At 48.7% G+C, this 17620-nt stretch overlaps 1 long non-coding RNA gene across 1 annotated transcript; it reads right to left on the bottom strand.

Moving 5' to 3' along the window:
• Positions 1-5273: 5273 nt before the first annotated feature.
• Positions 5274-7077, bottom strand: LOC125327011. The gene is made up of 2 exons (XR_007204110.1): positions 6326-7077; positions 5274-5660 (listed from the first exon to the last, which is right to left on the bottom strand). It is a non-coding gene; the product is annotated as an uncharacterized LOC125327011 (long non-coding RNA).
• Positions 7078-17620: the final 10543 nt, after the last annotated feature.

Here is a 17620-nt window from a genome sequence, read left to right as displayed (position 1 = left end):
ATGGATGGATGGATGGATGGATAGAGATGGATGGATGGATGGATGGATGGAGGATGGATGGAGGGATGGATGGAGGATGGATGGATGGATGGATGGATGGATGGATAGAGATGGATGGATGGATGGATGGAGGATGGATGGAGGGATGGATGGATGGATGGATGCATGGATGCATGGATGGATGCATGGATGGATGCATGGATGGATGGAGGATGGATGGATGGATGGATGGACGCATGGATGGATGGATGGATTTCAAGCAGGACTAAAAAAGCCCCACAATTTTCAAGGAAGAGCCTGAAATCCTGACAGAGACTTGCCATGCTGAGGGATCAAAGGCTCCCGCATGAACATCTGGATCCTTGGATTTTTCCATCTGAGTCAAAGCCTCTGTCCAGTCCTTCGGAGATTCTCCTGTGCCTTGGAACAAAGTCTGCCTAAAACTGAGCTTCCTCTCCTGGATAAATCCAAGGAGTCCTATGGATCCAGCGGCACTTCTTTCCAGCCTGGATCAGCACTGGGGAACTCATCCCAGCTGGAACTTGCCCAAGGAGCTCCTTGCTGGCGGACAAGTGTTTGGAGCAATCCCAGGAATGGCTCCGCCTGGCAGCTTTCCTTGGATGGCTGAAGCAGCGGGATAATCTGAGCACGGGAAGGAGGAGGGCAGCTCCCGTTGGATTGTTACTCCCTGGGAGGAAAATCAAGGATCTCACTGATTTGTCAGTCTGAGCCTTCATCCACGATTTTAGGGATGAAAAAAACGACTTTGGGAACCAGGAAAGAGCAAATCTGGATCAGCTGACAGGAAAACAACCGCGGAACGTCAGCAATGCTCAGCCCTCGGTTTATAAATAGCTCAGTGCTGACATCACAAACACCTTCCCGAGCTCCAGCTCTGCCAGATGCATCCCGAAGGATGAGGAGACAGCTTGGATCCAGGTGGGAAAAGAATGGATTCCATGCCGGGGAACAAAGCAATCCAAGGCTTCGCTGACGTTGGAGCAAGGGCACGGCCCCAGCCCAGCCACGGATCCCGTGCCAAGGGAGAAGGATTTGGATTCCCGATAAACAAATTTACACATCCACTTGGAGACTGCACGAGCAGCCTCTGGAAAAGCTGCCAAGGACATCGTCCCACCAAGGATTCTTTTCCTGGAATGACATCCCATTTATTTCTCTCCATAAAACGAGGTTTTGTTCCGGGGCGGCGTCTATGAGTGTTTGCTTTTATTAATTTGGAATGTTCCTGCCCGTTTTTTATGGGATTTAAAATATCAGAAACTCTCTGGTGGGGTGAGGAGTCTCCTGAGAAGTTTGGGAGTTGCCTAAATATAGGGAAAAAATTCCATGCTGGGAATCCAATTAAAAGCACTGATGGATCTCCAACTGACCATTCAGTATTTCTCTCTGTCCCTCTCCCTGTTTCCATTCCTGCTTTTATCCTGCAGAGAAGAAGTCCTGGAGAACATGGAAAACATGGAAAAACTCAGCTCCTTGCTGAGTTCCTACTGAGGGAATGTTTGGAATGGAACTCTTGGGTGCTGAGCTGACACCAAGCTTGGAAATTTAAGAGTTTGGAATTTCCCCTGATTTAGCTTCAAGCCTAATTAGGGAATAATACCAAAATTCTCCTAATTAGGGAATAACCCCAAAATTCCCCTCATTAAGACTTCCGGAGGTTTGGTGCTTCCCAGAGCTCTCTGAGCTGCCACGTTCCCTCTTTGAGCCAGGATTTTTTCCTTAGTGGAAGATGATTGAATCACCTGGAAATCGAGGAGTTTCCTAAATCCAGAGGCAGCATCTGGAGCGTGGTTTTCCTCCAGCCTATAACATTCCACAGGATCCAACTGAAATAAATCCTCTCTTGTCCTTGGTCCTACTGTTGTCCCATCCAGACGAGGATTTCCAGCTTGTCCCCAAGGGAGGGGGTCCGGGAGCTGCTCTGTGCTTCCATAGGAACTCTCCAGAACATGGAAAAACTCCTCTCCCAGTACCAGGATGAGAGGAAATCTCCTCGAGTTGCGCCAGAGAAAGACTAGATGGGATATTCCGAAAAATTCCTAGATGGAAGTGGTTGTAATGTATTGGAAGAGGCTGCCCAGGGCAGTGGTGGAATCACAATCCCTGGAAGGGCTCAAAAAACATGGATGAGGCACTGGAGGAGGTGGTTTGGGAATGAACATGGTGGTGCTGGGGAAAAGTTGGATTGGATGATCCCAGAAATCTTTTCCCACTTTAACAATTCCACGAGTCTAGGATGAAAACATGGGAATAGGACTGGTAACGGATAATCCTGTTCTGTTTGGATGGATTCCTTCCAGCTCTGAGTGAGGAATGATGAGGTTTCCTAGAGCTCTGATGGAGCATGGAACTCTTCCCTCATCCAGAACATCCCCTGGCGCCTGGGCTGCAGCTCCAGGGCTTTGGAATAATGGTCTCCAGATTCCTCCAGGAGTTTCCTGACCTCAGCACCCTTCTCCAGGAACATATTCCTTTGGGATTATCCAGTCTGGCCTGAGCACCGGGTCACAAATTGTCTCCCAAACTGCAAACTCCAGTTCCCAGGATTCGTGGAAGAAGTTCCACGGGAGCGCCCAAGAGGCACTTGCTGGGAAGATGAGATGCCAAGAAAGGCTGGAAAAAGAGGGAAATAATTTATTTAACAGAATTTATTCCCTGACCCTCCAGGAAGGTGGGAAAACAGCCGTATCCCAGAAAACCAGCAAATCCCATATTCCACCCAATTAGCCAGGGTCTGGGATTGTTTCTTTATTAATTATGATTTTTATGCACATCCCAAAGTAGTTCAGGAATGGCAGCTTGGAATCACAAGGGACAGAGGAAGACCCCTCTGGTTTATGGAGTTCTCTCGGAATGGCTGATTTCCGATATTTCATCATTTAGGGGATGATCCTTGAAATCCTTGAATTTCAAGGATGTTTAATCCTGCAGCTCAGTGCAGAGCCCGGCTTGGAGAAAAGCACTTCCCTTTCCCCATTCCTTTATTTGGAGACTCCTTGGACTCCTTTCCTCCCTCGAGGAAAGGTTTTGTCCTGAGGAATGGAGATTTACCTGGCCTTCAAGGCCAGTTGAATTCCATAAACTGAACTATCCATAGAGGAGAACAGGGATTCCCAATACCCCATCCCTAGCTTTCATTCCCATGGATCCGTGTCCTGTGCAAATAAATCAGTGGATAAATAACACATCAAAATTAATCAAGAGATCAATATCTGCCTTTCTCCACATTTGCACCTTCCCAAGACAAGCATTAATCAAAAAAAAAAATTTGGAAGAGAGGCAGGGAGACTCCAATGAACAGGGAAATAATGGGATTTTTTGGAATTTTTTGTCCAGGAAAACAGCAGGATGAGGGCTGATTCCAATACAGCCCTCAAAGGACAACACTAAATTCAAACATTTGGGGGACTAAACAAACATGGATGAGAATATTTGTTAAAATTTGCATCTTGTCTCCCTTAATTACTTACTGAAATTAAATTGAATTTAAGTTAATTAAATTTTGGCCACACTGAACCTGCCTGGATTTGATCTCTTTGTATCCAGTTAACACTGATCTCTCAGCTCCACTCTTCCTCACGCAGGATTAGGGAATTATTTGGATCATTGGGATCATGTCATAGATTAAACGGCATTTGGGGTTAATCGCATCCAAATAAACTTCCTGGAGCATTCCCAAAAAACCACAAACCGCCAAGAAAAGCCAGGCACGGATTAACCATCCCTGAGACAAATTCCTACTCTCCAGATGTTCTTTAACTGTTCGGCAAATCAACGGCAGCAGCAGCCCAAGGGCGAGGAGTCTGGGAAGGAGAATATTCCCACTGAGAATCCCAATTCCGTGGATATTTTCCTGCTCCTCCACCCTTTCCTTGTAGACGCAGGAAAATGATGGGTGGGAATCTTCAGGGAGAGATGGGGCTCCTGGAGCTGTGAAACCCCCTCAGGCAAAGGAGAGCACCTGGAAAAGGTCAGGATAGGGTGCCACGTCCAGCTAGGACCACATCCCAAAATCTATCGCCTAATTCCTAAATTTCTCCATGGAAAGGGTGGTCAGGCATTGGAAGGGGCTGCCCAGGGAGGTTTGGAGTGCCCATCCCTGGAGGTGTCCAAGGAATTCCTGGAAGCGGCACTCAGTGCTCTGGTGGGATTGGGCAGAGCTTGGACTCGATGACCTTGGATGTATTTCCAACCTCAAGAATTCCTTCATTCCATGGGTAGGAGCACATCCCAAACCTATTCCCTAATTCCTAAACTTGCAGGGAAGGGCACTGTGGGAACACATTATGTACACATCGGGATAAACCCATCGAACTCCGGCAATGATGAAATTCCTGGACAGAGGCACTGAAATTTGGGAAAATCCAAGCACTGGCAGCTCCTGAGCTTCACCAGTAGCACGAGGAGCTCCAATCCAGGATTGGCCGGTGCCCAGCTGGCACAGGGAGCACAAATCCCTGGATGAGGCAGGAATAAGGCGGGAAAGGCTGTCACCACTGCGCCATCCTGAAGTCACCCCCTCTTGTCCCACCACACCAGATCCTGGTGGACAACCCACGTCCCACCGGTGAGCGACTCCCATCCCTTCCCATCCCTTCCCTTCCCATGGATGTGTGGCACAGGTTGAGTCGTTCCTGGCAAATCCCAAGAATTTCTGGCAAATGCAGCTTTTAGGCTCAGCCTGTAGGCTTGGCTTTATCCCCAGACCAACCAGGAGCAAGGGAAGGTCATGGAGGACAACCTGCAGCCCTTCCGCCCTGATCCATCTGGAGCACTTCTGGAAGGCCCTGGAGAAATTCCAACACGTCCATTTTCGGCTGGAAGCTGCCAAGCCAAACAAAACTCTCGTAGCCACATGAATGAAATCCATATGTTTTTACGGAGCGTTCCTTTCGGATGGATCCACACGTGGTGGAAAGCAGAGGAATTGTGCTGATTTTGAAGGAAAACCATCCATGAAGGAGCTGCCAGATCTCCTTGGTGCAGCTCCGTTGGCAAAACTCTTTTTGCACAAAAAAAATTCCTTTTTCTCCCCTTTCCTTTTTCCTTTATTTTTAATTTTTTTTTTTCCTAAGAGAGAAGGAGGAGGGGGAAAAATCCCTATAAATAACTCTACTGTACTGCTGTGCCTGAAAACTCCAGGAATACTTTACAAGCTGGACTCGAAGCCAGAATTTGGGACCTGCAAATGGGAGCCCTTTCTGCAGCGCTTTAAAAATGTGGGGAAATAATAAAACGAGGAATGTCTCAGCTTTAAAAAAAAATAGGGAATCCAAACCCTCCGGTCTGTATTCCTGTTTTTTAATGGATTAAGTACAGGGGAAGCATTCTTTAATTTGGGGGTGCTTGGAAAGGCCAGGGAAGGATCTAAAGCTGCCAGAAGCATTTGAGCGTTAATTAAAAGCAGCTTAATTAAAGAAAACGATTAAAGAAAATAATCAGATTTCAAATGAGGCGGGGGGGGAAGGGGGGAAGGGCCAAATATTCACTGTTGTTACATTTGACTCCAATCTTTTTCTGCTTGGAATTCAGGATAACCTGGGATGCAGGATGGCCCGAGAGTCTCTTGTGGACATGGACCAGTTCTTGGGAGACTTGAAAAATCATGGAATTCCAAAGTGGTTTGGGTTGGGAGGGACCTTAAATCCCATTCCAACCCCATTCCATGGGCAGGGACACCTCCCACTATCCCAGGCTGCTCCCAGCCCCAGTGTCCAGCCTGGCCTTGGGCACTGCCAGGGATCCAGGGGCAGCCCCAGCTGCTCTGGCAATTCCAGCCCAGCCCCTCCCCACCCTCCCAGCCAGCAATTCCCAATTCCCAATCTCCCATCCAGCCCTGCCCTCTGGCACTGGGAAGCCATTCCCTGGCTCCTGTCCCTCCAGGCCTTGTCCAAAGTCTCTCTCCAGGTTTCCTGCAGCTCCTTCAGGTCCTGCAAGGCCACACTGAGGTCACCCCAGAGCTTCTCCTCTCCAGGCTGAACATTCCCAGCTCTCCCAGCCTTTCCTCCCAGCAGAGCTGCTCCATCCCTCAGATCCCCCTGGAGCCTCCTCTGGGCTCTCTCCAGCAGCTCCAGCTCCTTCCCGTGCTGGATCCAGGGCTGGGGCAGCTCTGCAGGTGGGGCCTCACCTGAGGGGAGCAGAATGGATTGACACCGTCATGGAGCTTCCTTTTCCAGCTTCCACAGAATTCCAAAATTCCACCCCCTGCTGTTATTCCACTCAGTTTCACCGGTCTGGAGACTGCGGAGTGACTTCATTAAACCTGATGGGAACAAAACAAATCCTGGAATGGGTGCGAAGGGACCCCAAAGCTCGTCCAGTGCCACCCCCTGCCATGGGCAGGGACACCTTCTGCTATCCCGGGCTGTTCCAAGCCCAAATTTCCAACCAAATCCCACCACGGGAGCAGTTTGAGGCCGATTTGTCCTTTCCTTGTGTAACCAACAAAACCAACAAAAAAACCAACAAAACCAACAAATTCCTGAAGTAGTGCCGGTGTTGTTTGATGAATCCGCTGATCCTTGCGGTGCTTTGCATTTCAATGCCCAGGAATTGCAGCCCTGGGAGCGATTATCAGGGATTGGCACACCCAGAATCTCTTCCTGCTGAGGAATAATCAGGAAAACAAGGTATTTTCATTGGTGTGAATTATTTGAGCCCCTGATTCAGCTTTCCCTAAAGCTCTGAGGGGGAAGGAGCCGTTCCAGAGCATCTCTGGCAGCTCCGAGGTTGCTAATGAGGGAATCTTTATGGAGCTTCCCGCTGGGAGAAAGGCAAAATCTGGGATTTATTTCTTCGTGCAGTTTGTGCTTGGCAGCCAGAGGTGAAATTCAGACAGCAAAGCAAAAACAAATCAGGCACCGTCAGCAAATTGGAGGCCGTGGAGTGGAGAGGGACGGGAATTTGGTGGGAGAAGGAGGGAAAAGGAGGGGGAAAAGGGATTCTGGGAGAGGGGATGGATCCGCAGTTCTTTCCAAACATTATCAGCAAATCCCGGTTTCCTTTTCCAGTCCGGAGATTCGAGCCGGAGGACCCAAAAGCAGGAAGAAGTTACAATATCCAGAATAAGCGTTCCTTAGGGGAAGCCTAGGAGAGAGGGAGGTTGGAATTTCATGATCCTAAAGGTCCCTTCCGACCCAACCCATTCCATGATTCTATGGATGGAAGGAATTTAAATCCAGCTGGAGCATTTCCATGGGCTGAGGGAAAGAAAAGCATTTTGGAGCTTTCCATGTTGGAATTTTAAAAGGGAATTCTCAATTTTTAAAGGGAATTCTCCATTTTTAGAAGGAATTTTGCTGCTTTCAGCTGAAATTTGCCATTTTAAAAGGGAATTCTCCATTTTAAAAGGGAATTCTCAATTTTTAAAGGGAATTCTCCATTTTTAGAAGGAATTTTGCTGCTTTCAGCTGAAATTTGCCATTTTAAAAGGGAATTCTCCATTTTAAAAGGGAATTCTCAATTTTTGAAGGGATTTCTCCATTTTTAGAGGGGATTTAGCTGCTTTCAGCTGAAATTTTCCAATTTTAAAGGGAATTCTCCATTTTTAAAGGGGATTCTCTATTTTTAAAGGGAATTCTGCTGCTTTCAGCTGAAATTTGCCATTTTTAAAGGGAATTTGCCATTTCTAAAGGGAATTCTCCATTTCTAAAGGGAATTTTCCATTTCTAAAGGGAATCCTCCATTTTTTAATGGAAATTTGCTGCTTTCAGCTGAAATTTGCCATTTTTAAAGGGAATTTTCCATTTCTAAAGGGAATTTTCCATTTTTAAAGGGAATTTTCCATTTCTAAAGGGAATTCTCCATTTTTAAAGGGAAATCTCCATTTTTAAAGGGAATACTCCATTTCTAAAGGGAATTCTGCTGCTTTCAGCTGGGATTTAGGTGGTTGAAGGCAGCAACCAGATTTCCCTTTAGAATTCCCTACTTAAGACAGGAAACTTCTCGTTGCCATGGAATTCTTTGGGAATACAGGTTGGATGGTGGCAGAGGAGCCACCCTTTGGATTCCCTCCCCAAGGATTGGGAACTCCAAGGCATCCCACAGAAAGATCCAACGGCCAACAAATGACGGATTCAGCGCCCTCCTACCGCAAACCAAAGCACTGCTGTAATTCCTAAAATCTCTTCCTTCATTTTGGAGCCTGAAGGATGGATGAGCTCAAACTGTGAGTTCTGACCGGATCAGACTCAGTTTTGTGGTCTTCTGAAGGAAGAGCAGCCACTAAAAGGTTCCAAAATCACAGGATTTTCCAAGGTCTGGGTCCTCAGGGATGGGGATGCGGAACAACCTCGTGGAGAGGAAGTGGGGAAGGCACAGAGAATTTTCTACTTTGGGGTTTTTTAGCGGGTCTTCGTTTTAAATCGGGAAAATCTGTTCGTTCTCCCACTCCAGCTCCAGCATTAATCCCTCTGATGAACGGGAAAAGCTGCAGGGCTCCCACCACACTCAGGATTTGGGATGGGATACACCAGGATGATTCCCTGTTGGACACAGGAATGGGTTCCAACACCTGGAGTTTCCCAAACCCTGCTGAAAGGGGTTTTTAGCTGAATTTCAGGCACCTGCAAGGAAGGCAACAGGGCCCTCTCAGCACCATCACAGAGATTTCTGTGATAACTCCCAGATATTTGGGCCAAGAAGGAGTTTTTAGACAATTCCCTTGGATTATTAAATTCCACAAGGCTTCAGATTCCCTGATCCCCTCCTGAGGAGCCACAGCCTGGATTTACAAACCACCAAAATCCAGTGTTCAGCCCCAGTCCTGAGCAGAGCTCTGCACTCCCACACGGCCCGGTGCTCTCCTGGGAGCAAAATCCACGAGCCGGGAATGAAGGCCTTTGCTGGGGCTTTTTTGGAACTCAGCATTTTGTGGTTGTAAAATGAAACATTTTCTCCTAAACCACTTTTGAGGAGAAAAAGGTGCATTTTGAGAGACAGACTTCTCGAGTGGTTTGCTGCTTTCATTTTGGGTGGTTTTGTTCAAAGCCAGGGGTGATTTTGGATTTCAGTTCCCAAAATCCATTGGCTATGAACTGAAAATAGAAACCCTTGGCCACTCAAAGCCAGAGATTTTTTTTTTTTTAAACCTATTTTATTTTTTTCCCCCTGCATTTTAAATCCTTTTTTTTTTTTTAATGAAAGCCAGAAACTCGTTTCAGGGGGGACAGCAGGGAGAACTTCTCGATCCATTCCAGTTTTTCTATCCTGAATTATTTTAGAAAGATGAGATTTTTGTCTCTTCCAAAGCTTTCCCCACTCCTAAGAAATGGTGTTTAATTAGTGCAGAAGGTTTTAATGAGGGTGGAGCACTCGTTCATCTGGAGATGGAGATAGGGGAGGGCTGGTGATGTTTTCACACTGACAGAGAGGAAAATCGAACTTCCACCATTTTTCATTCTTTGTTTTAAGCATCCCCATCTGCCTTGTAAATCCCCTCTTGGCTGCTGGCAGATGGAGCCTTCTTCCCCCAAATCCCACTTTTTTTGAGGAGAAATCCAGCTAAAAATGTCCTTTGATTCCAAATCCAGATGTTTATTGAGTCTACATCCACTCCCAGCCCTCCAAAGGAATTGTCTGGAGGTTTCCGACCTTCTGCTCTAATGAAATTTGGGAATCACTCCTGCTGAGAGCCTGGATTAACTTTAGGATTAGGATAACAGGGATGGCCTGGGTGCAGAGTGACATCAGCAGCGACTCTGCTTTGAGTGGTGTAAAGAGAGACATCAGGAACACATTCCTTGTAAATGGCTTCCAGCAGGAATCTGCTTCATCCCTAAATTCACAGATGTCTTTTCCACTGGCCTGGGATCACAAAACGAAGCTTTTTATTCCCAACTTCCTGGCTCTGATTTCAGCTCCGTGCTAAAGTCTCTCCCCTTGAAGTTCAGCTGGCAAAGGATGCGATGAAATGAAGGATGAGGGACAACTTCCAGCTGATCATCCCATCCCTGCCGGCTTTGGGAAGCAGCAGGGACACCTTCCCCTATTCCAGGCTGCTCCAAGCCCTCTCCAGCCTGGCCTTGGACTCTTCCAGGGATCCAGGGGCAGCCCCAGTTTTTCCAGGAAATCCAATCCAGTCCCTCGGCTCTCCCAGGGAAGGATTCCTTCCCAATATCCCATCTAACCCTACTCTCCTCCAGGCTGAAGCCATTCCCCCTTGTCCTGTCATTCCAAGCTTTTACAAACAGCTCCTCTCTGGAATTTTTCCAGGTCCCCCCTTCAGGACAACTCCAGAGATTTTGCAGTTTTCACTGAGCCTAGGAAGTAATTGAGCTCAGCTTGACAATACCAGAGGGGTGCCCAATTAAATTCTGTCCCTGACACTGTGTGGAGGCAGCTGAAGGAGAGGGGAAAGCGTGGATACGTATCAGGAAATGGTTTTCCTTTAAAAACAGAGGAATCTGGATAGTTTAACTGGATTAGAAACTGTTCCTGTTGTCCCTTTCCCTCACAAACCGTGGCTTCTTCCATGTCTTTGCTCACCTCTCTTTTCCATTCTCTCCACTCACAAAAGCTCACTTGGATTTAATTTAATCCCCTTTGGAAAAGCAGGATTTAATTCCTTGGGAAGAGCTTCAAAAGGGGGGTATGGATTAGTTTGTCTCAGACAGGTGCAGGGCCACTGCTCAATCACGGGATGGGATTCCTGCATTTCCACACAGATCCCTGGCCTGGCTCCTGAGGCTCCTTGAGCTGGGCTTATTTTTCAGATCTGGGAAGAATATCCTGAGATCTTTGTGAGCTGAGCAGCGCCACCCCCTCCTCCCAGGGAAAAGGAAAGAGGAAATTTGTGCCAGGATGAGCTTAAATTGGGTAGAAGGAAAAATATCTTCACTAAAAAGGTTGTCCAGGGGTGGAGCCCATTCCTGAGGGATTTAAATCCCTGTGGATGTGGCACTTGGGGACGTGGTTCAGTGGTGGCCTTGGCAGTGCTGGATTAATGCTCGGACTTGATGATCCTAAAGGCCTTTTCCAACCTCAACAATGCCAGGATTCCGTGTTAATTTCAGTCTCAATTTCCCATTCTTTGCAACAAGAAGCGGGGCTGAGCCGCTGTTTTGAGTTAATTTTGATTAACTTTACATGAGCTTAAACAGATTAAATTCAGATCCACACGGACTCCGTCCTTTTTTATGAGGGAGTAACTGGATTTAAATGATTCCAGCAAATGTAAAATCTCTGATCTGTACCAAGCAATGCCTCGTGAACTTGTTCTCGCCACAGAAATTAAAATCAGCCTCTCTCGCAAGCGCTGCACGGCCCAAAAATGCTGCAAATAAAGAGCCGAGGGTAATGAATCATCCCTAATATTCCATGGCATGGCAGGGAAGCAGTTTAGTGGGATATCCACATGGATCAGTGGGAGTTAACATCCTCATCCGTGATCTGGCAGAGAACTGAGCACAGGCATGAATGAATTTCATGGATTTCACTCAAGCGGGAAGTGCCAAAAAATCCCTGAGGACGGAGGATTTGTGGAAAGGGGCCAGAAGAGGTGAAGGAGCAGGGACAGGCAGCAGCAATCCAAAGAGATCCTTGGAATTGCCTGTGCCAAAGGAGATGTAAGGGAGATCAAAGGAAACAAAGCTGCAAAATGTGAAAAACGGGAGGAGGCCCTGGAATGGAATTCCCAGAGAAGCTGTGGCTGCCCCTGGATCTCTGGAAATGCCCAAAGCCAGGTTGGACATTGGAGCTTGGAGCACCCTGGGATAGTGGAAGGAGGGTGAAGGGGATGGACTTTAAGGTCCCTTCCAAACCATTCCATGCTCATCGAGCAGAGCGACCCCAAATCCCTGCCCCGGGTGCCACCTCCCCCCAGTCAGAAATCGGGAATCTGGGGCTCCAGAAAACGCGGGCTCCATTTGGGGACCTTGAATAACTTCCTCGAGGAGAGGGGGGTGTTCTGTCTGACTCTTATGGCATCAGGAAAGAGACCTGCCTCCCCTAAATGCCCCTGAATGCACAGAAGTTCCCTTGTCCCTGGCCGACTGGATCATTCCCCTCAGGATGAGCGGCCATTTTGTCCCATTCCTTCTCCCACCTCCATCTCAGCTCCCTGCTGGCCCCGCTGCTTCTCCCACTTCATCAACCCCTTTTTCTCCTCCAGCCCTGCACCAGAGCAGATAAATCATCTCTTATCAGCTCCACAATCACCTCTTATCACCTCTACAGAAGGCACAGGTGGAATAAAACCCCAGGGCAGAGCTTCTTGATTTTCATCGCTTCTTGCACAGCCAATGGAGTCAAAACATCCTGGAAATTTGGCTCTGGAAAAAGCCACATCCACCCAAAATCTTATCAAAGCTTTTACCCGGCAGGAATTTTCTAACATTGTTGCTTTTCAAGGCAAAATTTCATTTTGGCTGAATTTTTTTGGTTGGTAGGAAAATGCCCTTTCCCAGCCTATTTTTCTGTCCACAGATTTTAGCATTCATCAGTTTGCCAGGAGTTTCTACGAGGAAATAAATAAGAGCTAATTAATAATAAATAAGAGATTTATTAATGACTGTATTATTGCTGTGGCAAGGGAAGCAGAACAAGTTTGATTAACAGCTTCATCTCAATTCCTTCAGAAATTTCCTTCCTAGATAAAAGCTGCGTGAAAATGCTGAGCTGAGCTTAACTCAGCCACTCCATCTCCTTGGCAGACGGGCAGTTGACCTCATATCCCAAGGCTCCTGCTCCAAATTTTCTCATTTTTGAAAATTACAGGCTGCAGCTTGGCCTTTTTCCCCCCACCTGGATGTTCCTCCCTTCCCAAACCCCAGCTCCGAAGGCCCCTCATCCCCTCCCAGGAACACTCACACAGAGTGTCCCACAAAACTCTATTTTAAATCCTAATAAACGTCTCGGGCTGCTTTTGTTTGCTTTTCTGGTTAACCATCTTTACTACTCCACCTCCTCATCATTTTTCCAGGAAGAATGTTCCACGTGGACCCCACAATTAAATTCCAGACGGCCCACGAATGCAGCGCTGGGGGAGATTTGGGCTATTATGAAAGACAAACCAAAGAATAACAACCCCTGGGCGCTTCCAAGGTGCACAAACTATATTTGACCACCCAAACACAAGGTGAGGATCCTTCCAGGCAGAGGGGGGGAAAAAAATACAAAAATAAAGAGCTCAACTCAGCCACTGTGGGAGCCTCTTTTTTTGGAAAGGCAAAAGCTTTTAGGCCAAACCAAACCCAAATTCAGCCCAAATGATGAATGCAAGAAAAGAGACATTTGTGGTTTGTTGCCTTTAATAAGCTCTCACCTGATCCCCAGGGACTTGTTTATATTTGAACTCCACGTGGGACATAGGATCGCTATCCCAGAGCAGCAATTTGCAAATTAGGACCTCTGCTTTGAGGGAATTAAAACTGGATTTCGCTGAGGCATAATCACACCACTGTCTTCTCTCAAGGTCTTCTTTATTCCCCGCCGGAGTCGCCTCCAAACCCCACTGCGAAGCCAAACTCCAGATGGGGGTATGACAGCAAAGCTGAAATTATCTTCCCCCTAAATATCCTCCCATTTAGAGCTGCTGATCCCAGAATTGCCTGAAATCCCAGGGGAAAGGGCCTTGGACTCTGTCAGGAGATGGAAGTCGGGACAGTGCTGCCAGGGGGAGAAGCCCCAGCGGGACGGGGAGTTCTGAGGCAAGGACACAGCAGAAGAGCAAACGCTTCTGGAAAATCTGCCCCAGCTATCCCAGAAGATTCCCAGCTTGGAATCAACACAGACACAGTCAGAGCTTCCCAAATCCTACCCACAGCACCTCTGGGACGTGAGGAAAACCAAGGATCTGACAGTGCATCCTTAATTTTCCAGCCAGTGACAGACTGAGGCTGGGAAGGACGTGAAGGATCATCCCATTCCCACCCCATTCCATGGGCAGGGACTGCTCCCACTGTCCCAGGCTGCTCCCAGCCCCAGTGTCCAGCCTGGCCTTGGGCACTGCCAGGGATCCAGGGGCAGCCACAGCTGCTCTGGGAATCCCATCCCAGTCCCTCCCCACCATCACAAGGAAGAATTTTTCCCGATCTCCAACCTAAACCTACTCTGTTTCCAAATTCCCAGTTCCCGGGGACAAATCCCGAAAGGAAAAGGAGAAGCCTCTCTTTTCTTTGGCTTTCCCGAGGTGACAGACCGGAACAGGGAAGGGCTGAGTCACTGCAGGTGAAGGAAGCTGTCCTTGGCTGGATGAAAGAAAACAGGAGTGGGAACAGGAATGGTGGGAGCAGGGATGAATGGTTGCCATGGAAACCATGCCTCTTTCCTTAAATGCTTCCCTGCTTTTGGATAATTCCAGCATGGATAAGGCTCCCTGAGCCTTTTATTCTGGTGGAAGGTGTCCCTGCCCATGGCAGGGGGTTGGAATGAGATGATCCAAGGCAAACCATTCTGGGATTCTGGGATTTCAATCCAAACAACTCATTCCAGTTGTGTCATGCTGTGCTGACACTGAATTGAGTGCAAAGAAAGAGCTTCTGGAGGGGTTTGGTTTCCTTATCCAAATAAAAAATGGGAGCACAATCCAGCAGTTTCCACAAATAGGGAGAGTGTTTTACTTTGGCCAAATAGAAAAACAAAAATAAATTGGGATTTGGAGATCCTGTCTCTTCCTCAAATAAAATTCACACACAGCTGGCAGGAAGAAAAGCTTTGAAAAAGCAGAGATTTGTGATTCTCCTGTTCATTCCTGCTTTTTTCCTGAGCATTCCCTATCCTCCCCAGACCTTTCCGCAGCCACCCATCCATGGGATCCATCCTCACGGACACGTCTGGTGACCCTTTGGAAAACCTGGTGCGTCCCATGGCTTGGATGTGCAGGAAATGCTGAAATCCCTGAACTTTGTATTTTCCATTCCTGGAACCCAGGTGGCTTCCGAGCACTTCCCCTGCTTTTTTATGGACTCATGGATTGGTTTAGGCTGGGCAGGACCTCTAAAATCATCAAGTCCAAGCTTTAAACCGTGTCCCCAAGTGCCACATCCATATGGATGATAATTCCCTCCAGGGATGGGGACTCCAAACCCCCCTGGGCAGTTCCAAGGCCTGACCTCCCTTTCCATGGGGAAATTCCTGCTGGTGTCCAAGCTGAGCCTCCCCTGGCCCAGCCTGAGGCCGTTCCCTCTCCTCCTGTCCCTGTTCCCTGGGAGCAGAGCCCGACCCCCCCCCCCCCCCCCCCCGGCTGCCCCCTCCTGTCCCAGAAGGTCCCCCCAGAGCCTCCTTTCCTCCAGGATCTTTGATGGAATTAAGTGAGGAATTCCTGAACTGAGGGAGAGATTCCTCTCTTCCCACAGCAAACACCGAAGTTGGGCTGATGCAAAACATCCCCAGAACGTTCATTTCTCCCCACGGATTGTATGGAGAGGGATAACGGATTTCTCTGGAACATCCACGTTACCGACACCAAAATCTGCCTGAGGTGACACTTCCGCCAGACCTCGTGGAGTTGGTTTCCCTGACCAAGCACATCCACCCCTCATTCCTTTTCCTTGGGATTACCTCGGAAAAGTCACAAACCGGGAGCTCCCCCAACTTTGCCCTTCGAAAATTCCCAGGGGATCAGCTCCAAGCGACAGCAGGACCTTGCTGGGGGCGTGGATTTTATGGAATCGCTTCCCTGGGTTCCGTCCAAGAGGGGTCAGGCAGTTCCTGGTATTCCCGAGGGGGAGTTTCCAGGAGCTGGTTAACAGGGGACGGGAATGTCCCACAAATGTCCCACAAATGTCCCACAAGCAGGGACAAGAGCCCGGGACTCAGGTCACTGCTCCCGCTGCCCGAGGGCTCGCCCAGCGCCGTTTCCCCCTTCCCTCGGTGTTTCCATCGCTCCACATTCCTGGGCACCGGGGCAGGACCGAGGGAACGGCACGATCCCTTTCCAGGTGGGCTGGGAATGTGTTTAACAAATGCCGGAGCACTCCAGGCGGAATTCAGCAATTCCCAGCTCCTCTGGAAGCTCTTTCCAGACATGGACTTGCATGGCAAGTTTGTCACTCCCTGCGAGCACCTTCTCCTTGACCCAGGACTAATTTGGCCTAAGCTCTGTTTAATCACTCTGGAAAAACTCCCAAAGCCCTGGGGCATGGAATTATCAGGGCCTGGCTGTGACTAATCCCAGTTTTCCCTTTCACCGAGGCTGGATATTGCTGCTCTCTTGGGGATTTTTTAAAGCCACACTGAATTTCAGTCTGGCCTTGGAAGAGGTCAACTCACTCCCTTTTCCCAGGTGGGAAAAGTGAATCCCGTACTTTTCTTCCCAAATAAAAGCTTCGTTTCAGTCCTGCTGCCTTTCCCCAGAATTTCTGCTGCAACAAGATACGGAGACTTTCCCTGGTTTTCCCTTTTTTCCTCAATGGATTGACCTGGGCTCCCAAACCCACAACATCCGGCTGCCTGGAGAACATTTCCCAGGATGGTGTCCACAGGTTTTTACCTGCAGCGGGATTTGCAGGGGGTTTTCCCACTTATCCCAAACTGGGATCTGAATATAATTCCCAAGTGCAGGGAATAGAGCGGGAAAACCCCAGTGTCGGCCCCCACTGCTCTTCATCCCACACGATTCTGTCTCAATGCTCCAAAAGGTTCTAAAAGCACCAGGAGTTTTTTCCATCCTGTTCCAGCTGGGATTTGGGTCCCTGTGGCACAGATGGATCTCCTTGTCCTGTTTGGAATATTATCCACTCCCTTCCCGCATCCATGGGGTATTTGAGGGAAAGAAATGCTAAAAGGAGCATCCCTCACCCAAAACGGTGTTAAAGAGCGACCCTGGCACCGCTGCCCACTCCGGCTCCGCATCCTCCAAAGCACGGGAAAACCAATGGATCACACTCATGGATCCCCATAGGAAACAATGGATTGGTGTTGGATAACTGCTCATGGAATCCCACAAAGGTTTGGGTTGGAAGGAACCTCAAGGATCATCCCATTCCCACCCCTGGATGGGCAGGGACACCTCCCACCGTCCCAGGCTGCTCCCAGCCCCAGTGTCCAGCCTGGCCTTGGGCACTGCCAGGGATCCAGGGGCAGCCCCAGCTGCTCTGGCAATTCCAGCCCAGCCCCTCCCCACCCTCCCAGCCAGCAATTCCCAATTCCCAATCTCCCACCCATCCCTGCCCTCTGGCAGTGGGAAGCCATTCCCTGTTGTCCCATCCCTTGTCCTGAGTCCCTCTCCGTGTTTCTTGTCGCTCCTTCAGGCACTGGAAGAAGCAATTGGCTCATCCCAAAGCCTTCCCTTTTCCAGGGCACCGCTTGTCTGGTGTCCCATTAAAAATCCAGGGAAATTGCCCCAAAGTTTGCCCTCCCTCAGGACATCAACAAGTTCCACAACCCATCGCTGAAATGAAATTCCATAAAGACATCCCCAAGATTGCCTTTCCCTGGGATGGAGCCACGGGGCAGGACAAGCTTCCTTAATCCTGCAGATTCCCTGCAGAAGGCCAGGGGCCGTTCCTAAAAACCTTGGATGGGGCTTGGAGCAGCCTGGGATAGTGGAAGGTGTCCCTGCCCATGGCAGGGAGTGGAATGGGATGATCCTGAAGGTCCTTTCCAACCAAACTTTTCTGGGATTTTGGAATTCTATGGAAAACCACTGAAATATTCCCAA

This window comes from Corvus hawaiiensis, chromosome 1 (assembly GCF_020740725.1).
Source record: "Corvus hawaiiensis isolate bCorHaw1 chromosome 1, bCorHaw1.pri.cur, whole genome shotgun sequence".
Taxonomy (NCBI): Eukaryota; Metazoa; Chordata; class Aves; order Passeriformes; family Corvidae; genus Corvus; species Corvus hawaiiensis.
Note: the sequence above shows the minus strand (reverse complement) of the source record. Positions and strands in the feature narration are given on the sequence as shown.